Source organism: Vigna umbellata, chromosome 3 (assembly GCF_029865625.1).
Source record: "Vigna umbellata cultivar VRB3 chromosome 3, Vumbellata_1.0, whole genome shotgun sequence".
NCBI classification, from domain to species: domain Eukaryota; kingdom Viridiplantae; phylum Streptophyta; class Magnoliopsida; order Fabales; family Fabaceae; genus Vigna; species Vigna umbellata.
In genome coordinates this window covers 3,098,531-3,107,051 of record NC_142167.1, presented here as the reverse complement: position 1 = coordinate 3,107,051, position 8,521 = coordinate 3,098,531, and positions in this window count along the sequence as shown.

Below are 8,521 nucleotides of genomic sequence, written 5' to 3'. Positions count from 1 at the left end.
CAGAATAAACTATGGTGGCGACTCTAAATCTCTTTTTCAAACCCGTTATCTTTTTTCGAGTCGTCCTCCCGTCGCGATTCCGGTTGCGACACATCCCATACATGTATATATTTTTCTTCAACATTTGTTTAATGGTTATCACATTGGTTTTTTTTAAGTATATAGGCAAATTTAAACAAAAATTTACCAATCTAGGCAAAAACTTTTGAAATTACAGATCTAGGCAAGTCGTGGAAGGCCTAGACGATTTCAAATGAAGAAATCGCACCACTTGCACGAACAGTGATCAAAGGTGAAGTCGTGCATCCAAAAAAGATTTTAAGGCGTGATAATCGATTATCAGGCCTTTAATCAATTACCACACCTCTTTTCATTATAAATTAATAAAAATATTAAAATTGTAAGGGTTAGAGGACTTCTCCCATTGAAGTTGTGAGAACCTGATTAATTAACGCACCCAAATCCACACTCTGAATCCCATTAATTGCACCGTGCCACGTCAAAACCCACTCACTTCCACTCTGCATGCGGTTGCCAAGTGTCACTGCTGGAACGTTCTAACAACGTTAGTGGAAGACAAGTGGCATGCGGAGAATGGACGTTCGTCCTGCGTGGGAAGGGGAATGGATTTTCTGAAAACTCTTCCTCTCCCTTCTGCATGCTTCACCTTCTTCCCAGAATTTCAGCTTTCAAATTCTCTGCCTTCTCTCTAAAAATTACTCATCTTCTCTCTAAGATAACTCACCACCAACCTCTCCGATTCCGTTTCAGACACCGTAGGAACGTTCACGGCTTCGTGAGCTTTCACTAGAACCGAACATCTTAGAATTCTGCATCCGGTAAGTTCTCAAACCCTAAAACGCTTCGTTCTGAGTTGCATGCGGACCCTAGTACTGCTGCATGTTAGAATATAAGCTAAGTCCTTCTACATTTCTTGTGGTTAGACTTAGTGAAACACTTGAGAAGCACGTTGCGGGTAGGAAACTGTATTTGGACAAAGTTAAAAAGCATTCACTTAGGGAGTTCACTGCTAGACCAGGTAAGGGAAGCTTTAGTAATTTAATTTAATACTTGTTTGATGTGTATGAAAGCATGAAGTGTACTGGATGTCTGAAATGTATGAAATATTTGATGTTTAAGTATGCATGAACGAACATGGTGGTGCTGGATGTATATAATTGTGATATTGCTTGAACTGTATGTGGATGATGAAATGTTTGAATTGGAAAATGGATAATTTCTGTATGGTATGAGATGATAATATGAATTCTGTAATGTATGAGATTTATGGTGGAGATAAATTATAAGATATGAATCGTATGAAAACTGTGAAGTTATTGTAGATGAAAAATCTGGAAAATATCATAGTCTTGCTTGATAATGCACGCTCGTCGTCGAACGGTCTTATACCGTTCGGTCTCCCTTGAAAATGACTTAGAATAAGAATTCTTTCATTTGGAAAGGATTCTGATGAAGAGCGAGCGTCCTTTGTGTGAAGGGTTAGGTTTGAGCGTTCGGCTCAGCCTAGCGTGTCCAACGATTGAAATAAATTGAAGTGTATTAGTAACGCTCGGTTTTATATTCCAGCGTTCGTCATAGGTAGCGCTTAGTCTTATACTGAGCGTTCGTCCAAATGAGCTCTCGGTCTTAGATTGAGCGCTCGTCCTAATTAGCGTTCGGTCAAATACCGAACGTTCGTTCTAAATGAGTGTTCGTTCTATTTAGTGCTCGGTCATTTACCTAGCGTTCGTCCTAAGCAGTGTTCGGTTTTATAACTGAACGCTCGTCCTTATCATTGATTCCTGAGCGAACGTAAATAGCGTTCGTCCAAATTATTAGTTGACGTTCGGTCATTGACTGGCAGTGTTGTATTCTGAATTAAATCATACTCTGGTTATTTATCTAAGTTATTTTGTAATGAATTTATCCTTTTGATTCAACCTAAAGTCTTTGTACTCAAAATTTTCTAAGTAATATTCAGATCTTCTAAAATCAGTTTATTCCAATTATTTAAGCGTCGTAACGTACGTTAGTGGATAATGGTTCGTTTCTTTTGTTCAGAAACGAGAATACAGTGTACTGTAATACGTTCGTCCTTATTTATTAAAGGATGAACGTTCGTTAATTTATGAAAGCGGAACACAGAATGAAAATGTGAATAAAAGAAATGGTTAATGTGTGCAAATGTTATTTTGAGTAAATTATTGGAAGTGGATTTTGAACGAGCGTTCCAAGGAGGAACGTCTCTATGATTTGAATATGAGAGTTTATGTGGTATGACCATGGTAAAGCTGCTGATGGCTGTTCATCCTGATATTCCGTGAGTGCTCATCCTCACGTAGAGGGGAGTAGGTCATGCGTGGGAATGGCAGGAGGCCCTAGTCCTACTGAATAGTTTGGACTGATAGGGTTAACCTCGGGTGGCAGCTGTTGAGTGTTTCCCAGTTACCACACCACCCGGGTGCAAGAACGCCTGTAGATACATGGCTTCATACAGTCCGGACAGTTTTCTTATAAGAGTTGGAAGGATTTATTATATGCTTTGATATAGTGCTGTATGACTTGTATGATTGATTATGTATGTGAAAGTTTATGTTGGTTGTATGAATTAAATTACCTAAGCTTACCCTTGCAATTCCTTGTGTTGTCTACTGGTTATGTACGTCCGTCTTGTCTACGCAATGATCATCCGTGTGGATGTGAGCAGATGGAGAGGCGCCACTTGAAGAAATGCTGGAAGAAGAAAATTTGGAGGACGCCAATCTGGTCGAGGTGGAGGTTAAAGCCGAGCAGTAGAGCGCTCGCTTCTTAGTAGTAGTTAGTGGTTCTGGACTGTATTTTTGGGACGTTCGGTTACTTAGTTTTGGAAAGCCGTTCGTCCAGAGTTGGTGTTTTGTAGAAAGTTCTGAACGTTGTAAGTGTTGTACGTTCGTTTTTTTTTGAGCTGTTGTAATTAAGACTGCACTGTTAACTCTGTAAATGTGATTAGTTCTAATTAATGGTAATTACTATTTATTGGGATGTTACAGAAGTCGTGCACCCCACACTTTTACTTTTTTTATTTTTTAATTTCTTTATTAATTAAAAAGATTTATAATTTATAAATAATATTTTTAATGTATTTAAAACAATATAAATTATATCTAACTAACAATTAAAGTTTTTATATTATTAAATGAATAAATTTCATAGTTTTAATTATTATTGTAATTAAATTAAACTTCTTATAAAGTGTTTTCAATTACATAATTACAATAATTATGGTTATAAATTATTTAATTAAAATTTTTATAAAAAGTTTAATTTAATTATAAAAGTAATTAAAATTATAAAATTTATTTATTTAATAATATTAAAAAAATAATTATTAATTAAATATAATTTACATTATTTTAAATATATTTAAATACATTAGTTACAAATTATAAATCATCATTTTAATTAATAAAGAAATAAAAAAATAGAAAAGTAAAAATGTGGGATACATTATAGAAGTCGTCAATCCTGCAATTTTAATATTTTTATTAATTTTTAATAAAAATATGTGTGATAATCGATTATACTTTAAAATCGTTTTTGGAAAGGACGATTTCATCTTTAATAATGTGTCAAAATGAAGTGGTGGGAGACAGACTTTTGTATACTTACAAAATCCTGTATAATTTTAAATTTTTTTTTCTAAATCCATAATTTTTATTTTAAATTTGCCTGTATACTTACAAAAGCCTATTACATTGTTTTTAGGATAAACATGTAATCATTTTTCTCTTTTTGACGTCAAAGATGTACATAGGTAGAGCTGTCAAATGAGCCCCTTTAATAAGATTTGGCCTTAACCCATGTGGGTTGGGGCCAAAACAGCCCACAAGGCCAAAAAAACTCTTTATTAAAAAAGCCCACAAGGCTAAAAATCCCTAAAGCCCTATAGGCCAGGGCCAGCCCATGGGCTTTCCTTTTTACAAAATTTAACGACCAGAAACATAATATCATCATACAAGTAATCACAAATCATGTGTATTTTTTATCCAGCTTTCATTTTATCTTTGTTAATGTCGCAACCGGGATCGCGACGGGACGACGACCCGAAAAAAGAACGCGCGGGGTTTTGAAAAAGAGATTTGGAGTCGCCACCATAGTTTATTCTGGAAAACTACGGAAAAACCATAAAATGATAAGGCATGGTCTGCGAAACTGAGATTATTGGTTCGGGAGTCGATTACGTGTAGGGAAGGTGTTAGCACCCTACAACGCCTGCCCTAAGGCAGTACCTTTAACTAAATACACGAATATGAATGTGGTTTTCAAAATGTTTAACCATCCCTTAAAATAAAACTATAAATAAACAAAATATATTTTTTAGTTTTTTGGGCCCGACAAGGATTGACCTTGCTCCTACGTATTCTCATTAAGAATGAGAAATCAGTTTTCCGTAGTTCTTTTAGAAAACTGCTTTAAAATTTGTTTGAGAAATTTGTTTGAGAAAATGACTTTGGATTTTTGGGAAAGTGAACCTGACAAGGACTGGCCTTGCTCCTACGTATCTCCACTTTTGATGGAGAATCAAGGATCACGTAGTTCTGGCTAGCAAGATTGTTTATTGTTTGAAAATGTTGATGTTTTTGGTTTTTGAAGATTTTATATATTTTTTTGGTATTTTTTGTATAATATTTAAATTTTTGCGTAATGAGCACTAGGCTGATGCGTACTATCGCACTAGCACTCACACGGCTTTTTCAATGTTTTTTATTGTTTTGCGTAATGAGCACTAGGCTGAAGCGTACGATCGCACAAGCACTCACACGACTTTTCATTATTTTATATTTTGGGTAATAAGTACTAGGCCTATGCGTACGATCGCACAAGTACTCATACCAATATTTATTACACGTATTTTTTTCTTAAGTTTTATATATTTTTTATTTTTTCTTTTTTGAAAATTTTATATAAAACGAAGTGAACAAGTCCACTAAAACAAAGGGGTGGGGTTATCTTACAAGGGGGTTACATGTAATAAAAAGTTAATAAAAAGAAAGAAAAAAAAAACATAAAAATAAAACAAGAGAAAAACTCAACAGGATTAGAGGTACGGAGATAAAAACCAGAGGTGCCGAATAAAATTGAAGCTCCTTTGTTTGGGCCAATACTCTCTTCTCCGTGTCTGTCAGGGGTGTAAGGATGAAAAATGGAGGTGCATCCCGAAATGTGTGCCCAGGTCCAATTCTTCTTCTTTTTGTTTTTTTATTTTATGTTATTTGCACAAAATGGGCTTAAGCCCGAATGGAAGGGGTGCAATTGAAATATTGGGATGACACTTGCTGGTCCAGGCCCAATACCTCTTTTATCCTCTTCAATCAGAAACCACTAAGGTCTTCTTTCTCATCCAGAAACATGAAACAAATGGGAACGGGAGCTACTTCTTCACCACCAACGGTGACCACCATCTTCGACCAGCCCGCCGCACATCCCCGTGGCCGACCGAGAAAGTCGCCGGCGTCATCACCCATGCTGGGAGCACCGCCGCACCCTCCATGCGTTCGTGAGGCAAGCTCGGACACCGCGAAGCGTGGACTGCGATGCCGCCGCTCGAACCTCCATCGTCGGAGCAGTTTTGGCCTCCGTCTTCACTCCCTTCTCTTCACGCGAGATAAACCTTCTCATTCTGGAACAATGCCAGCCGTTCACCGTCGAGAGTTACAGATGCCACCAAGCTAGGGTTGCTGCCCTCCGTCGAGCTCGTCGCCGGCCATGGAATCGAGCCTCCTCCTTCCTCTACTCCTTGCGCGCGAGGGGGACACTTTCCTTCGTGAATCGCCTCCCAGGCGAGCTCGGCCACCGCGCCGGCCAGGGTTCACTTCTTCATCGTCCACGACAGCTCCACGGCTAGCGTCACCGCACACCCCTTGGCCTCCTAAAAGCCACCGTCAGTGGTGTCGCCCGCGCCAGAAACGGTGTTGGCAATGTCGCCGACGATACCGCCGACGATTGCCTTCAATGTACTCTTTAGTATTCCAGTTTTTTGATTCCTTCCTTCTTCTTTTTGAATTGTTGGATTCTTTGTGATTATTGGCAAAAGTGAAGGATGAATCGTGATGGCTAGTGAGAGTCTGATGGTTGGGGGTTTTTGACAGTTGAAAGATGAAGTTGAAGTTGGGTATGAAAAGGAAGTTTTGGAGTGAATATGGTGGTGTTGGCCGTGAGTGATGAGGAAGAGATGGGATGAAGATTATAGGTGTTGGAGACGGTGTATGGAGCTGAAAGTAATGGATGAAGGGTTGAAGGCAATGGAGTTGGGAGTGAAAAGGAAGTGATTTGTTGAGGTTAAGGGTGTTGGCCGTGAGGTATTGGAGGGTGAGGATAGGTTGAAGATGAATCCTAGAGGTGGTATCAGGAAGAGGATATTGATCTGATCGTGAGCTGTGGGGAAGAGATAGATGTTGGCCGTTCAGTCCTGTCCCCCCAAGACGAAGTGCACTCCTTAAATCGGCAGAAGACTCAAAATTGTCGGCAAGCCTCATTGGATGAAACTGTCGGTAGCTTTGATTGGGGACCATTGGAATAATTTGGTAGACATAATTGGAGGGTTGGTGAAGTGGGAATCATTAGTGGAAGATAGTGGGAATCATTTCTGGGCCCTAAACAAAGGGGAGCGACCAAGGCGAGAGGGGATAGTGAAAAGGACGAGCGGTAATAAGTGAGGAGTGTCAGGACGAACGGTAGAAGAGGGAGAACGATCAGGACGAGCGGCAGACATGGGGGAACGATCAGGACGAGCGGTAAGAAGTGATGAGGGTCAGGACGAACGATAGAATGACGAACGACCATTTTAAAACAAATTACTGTTTGGGCGAACGCTCAATCAAGACCGAACGTTCACTAAGAATAAACATCATGACCGAACGTTCACTAAGAATAAACATCATGACCGAACGTTCACTAAGAATAAGCATGACCGAACGTTCTCTAACACATAATATGACCGGAAGTTAAACAACAAAAGACCGAACGTTCAACATCAAGACCGAACGTTCAACATCATGACCGAACGTTCAACATCAAGTCCGAGCGTTCAACATCAAGACCGAACGTTAAAAGTCTCAAAACCGAACGCCATATTAAACTCAACACCAATAAGTCAAGACCGAACGCTCGCTACCTGAGTGGCTGAACGGTCGAACGAAGGAATGCTTGAGACTGAGAATTGCCGAACGTCAATAAGACGGCACGGCGGAACGGTTGAGGACGAACGGCCGAATGTCTATGATATTATTCAATAAAGGACGAACGGTTGCATGCAGGTGGAAGGAACTGAACGTAAAACAGTAGTGCACGGTAGAGGACGAACGGTCTCCCGGTGAAGAGGACAAACGGTCTCGATGTTGGCCAACAAAGACCTGTTGCGCAGGGTAGAGGACGAACGGCGCTAAGGATAGAGGACGAATGGTCACCCGTTGAAGAGGACGAACGGCTCGATGTATAGGGCGGACGGTCACGCTTAGTTGAGTACGAATCCTGCGTACCATCTTCCTTCTATCACGTCCTTTACTTTGTTCACCAAGTTCCTCCATGACACTACACCAACACAAAAAGTTAAATTAAATTACACCAACACAATCAAGTAAAAGAACAAAATGGAAATGATAACAAACATTGTCAGCATTTGTTAAAAGACAACCAAAAAGAGAACAAAAAAATAATACTAATTTATTAATTCATATCATTCATGCCACATAAAAATACATTTTGTAAGACTCATGGTACAGGAACAGAACTGGTACCTAAGGCAAATTAACTGGGTACCTGGGTTCAAGTTTTAGCACACCGAGGCCAACAACGACCACCACACTAATTTTGGGGTGCCTTCTTTATTTTCCCTCATTTGATCTACTTCTACGTTATCTGGGAACAATTTCTTAACATTTTTTTAACAAATTCGTGCCACATAAAAATACATTTTCTAACACTCATGGAACAGGAACATAACTGGTACCTTAGGCAGAATATGTGGGTACCTGGGTTCCAATTTTTGCACACCAAGACCAACTACGTCCACCACTCTCATTTTGGGGTGCCTTGTTTGTTTTCCCTCGTTTGAGCTACTTCTAAGTAATCTGGGAACAATTTCTTAACATTTTTTTAACAAATTCGTGTCACATAAAAATACATTTTCTAGGACCCTGGGTTCACCAACATAACTCGTACCAAAGCCGAATGAACTGGGTAATTGGGTTCAAGTTTTTTCACAGCAAGGCCAACTAGGTTCACCACTCTCATTTTGAGGTGGCTTGTTTTTTTTCACAGCAAGGCCAACGCAGTCCATTACTACCAATCGAAAAAAATTACAACAACAATGTAAGATTAAGCAAACAACAAGTATACAAATCAGTAACACAACAAAATCCACTTGGGAGACATTTCATACATAAGCAAAACCATCCACAAACAACATCATGCATGTACGAAACCTTCATTCCACTGAAATAAAAAAAAAAAAAACGAACCTTCACTCAGCACGAGGTGCGGC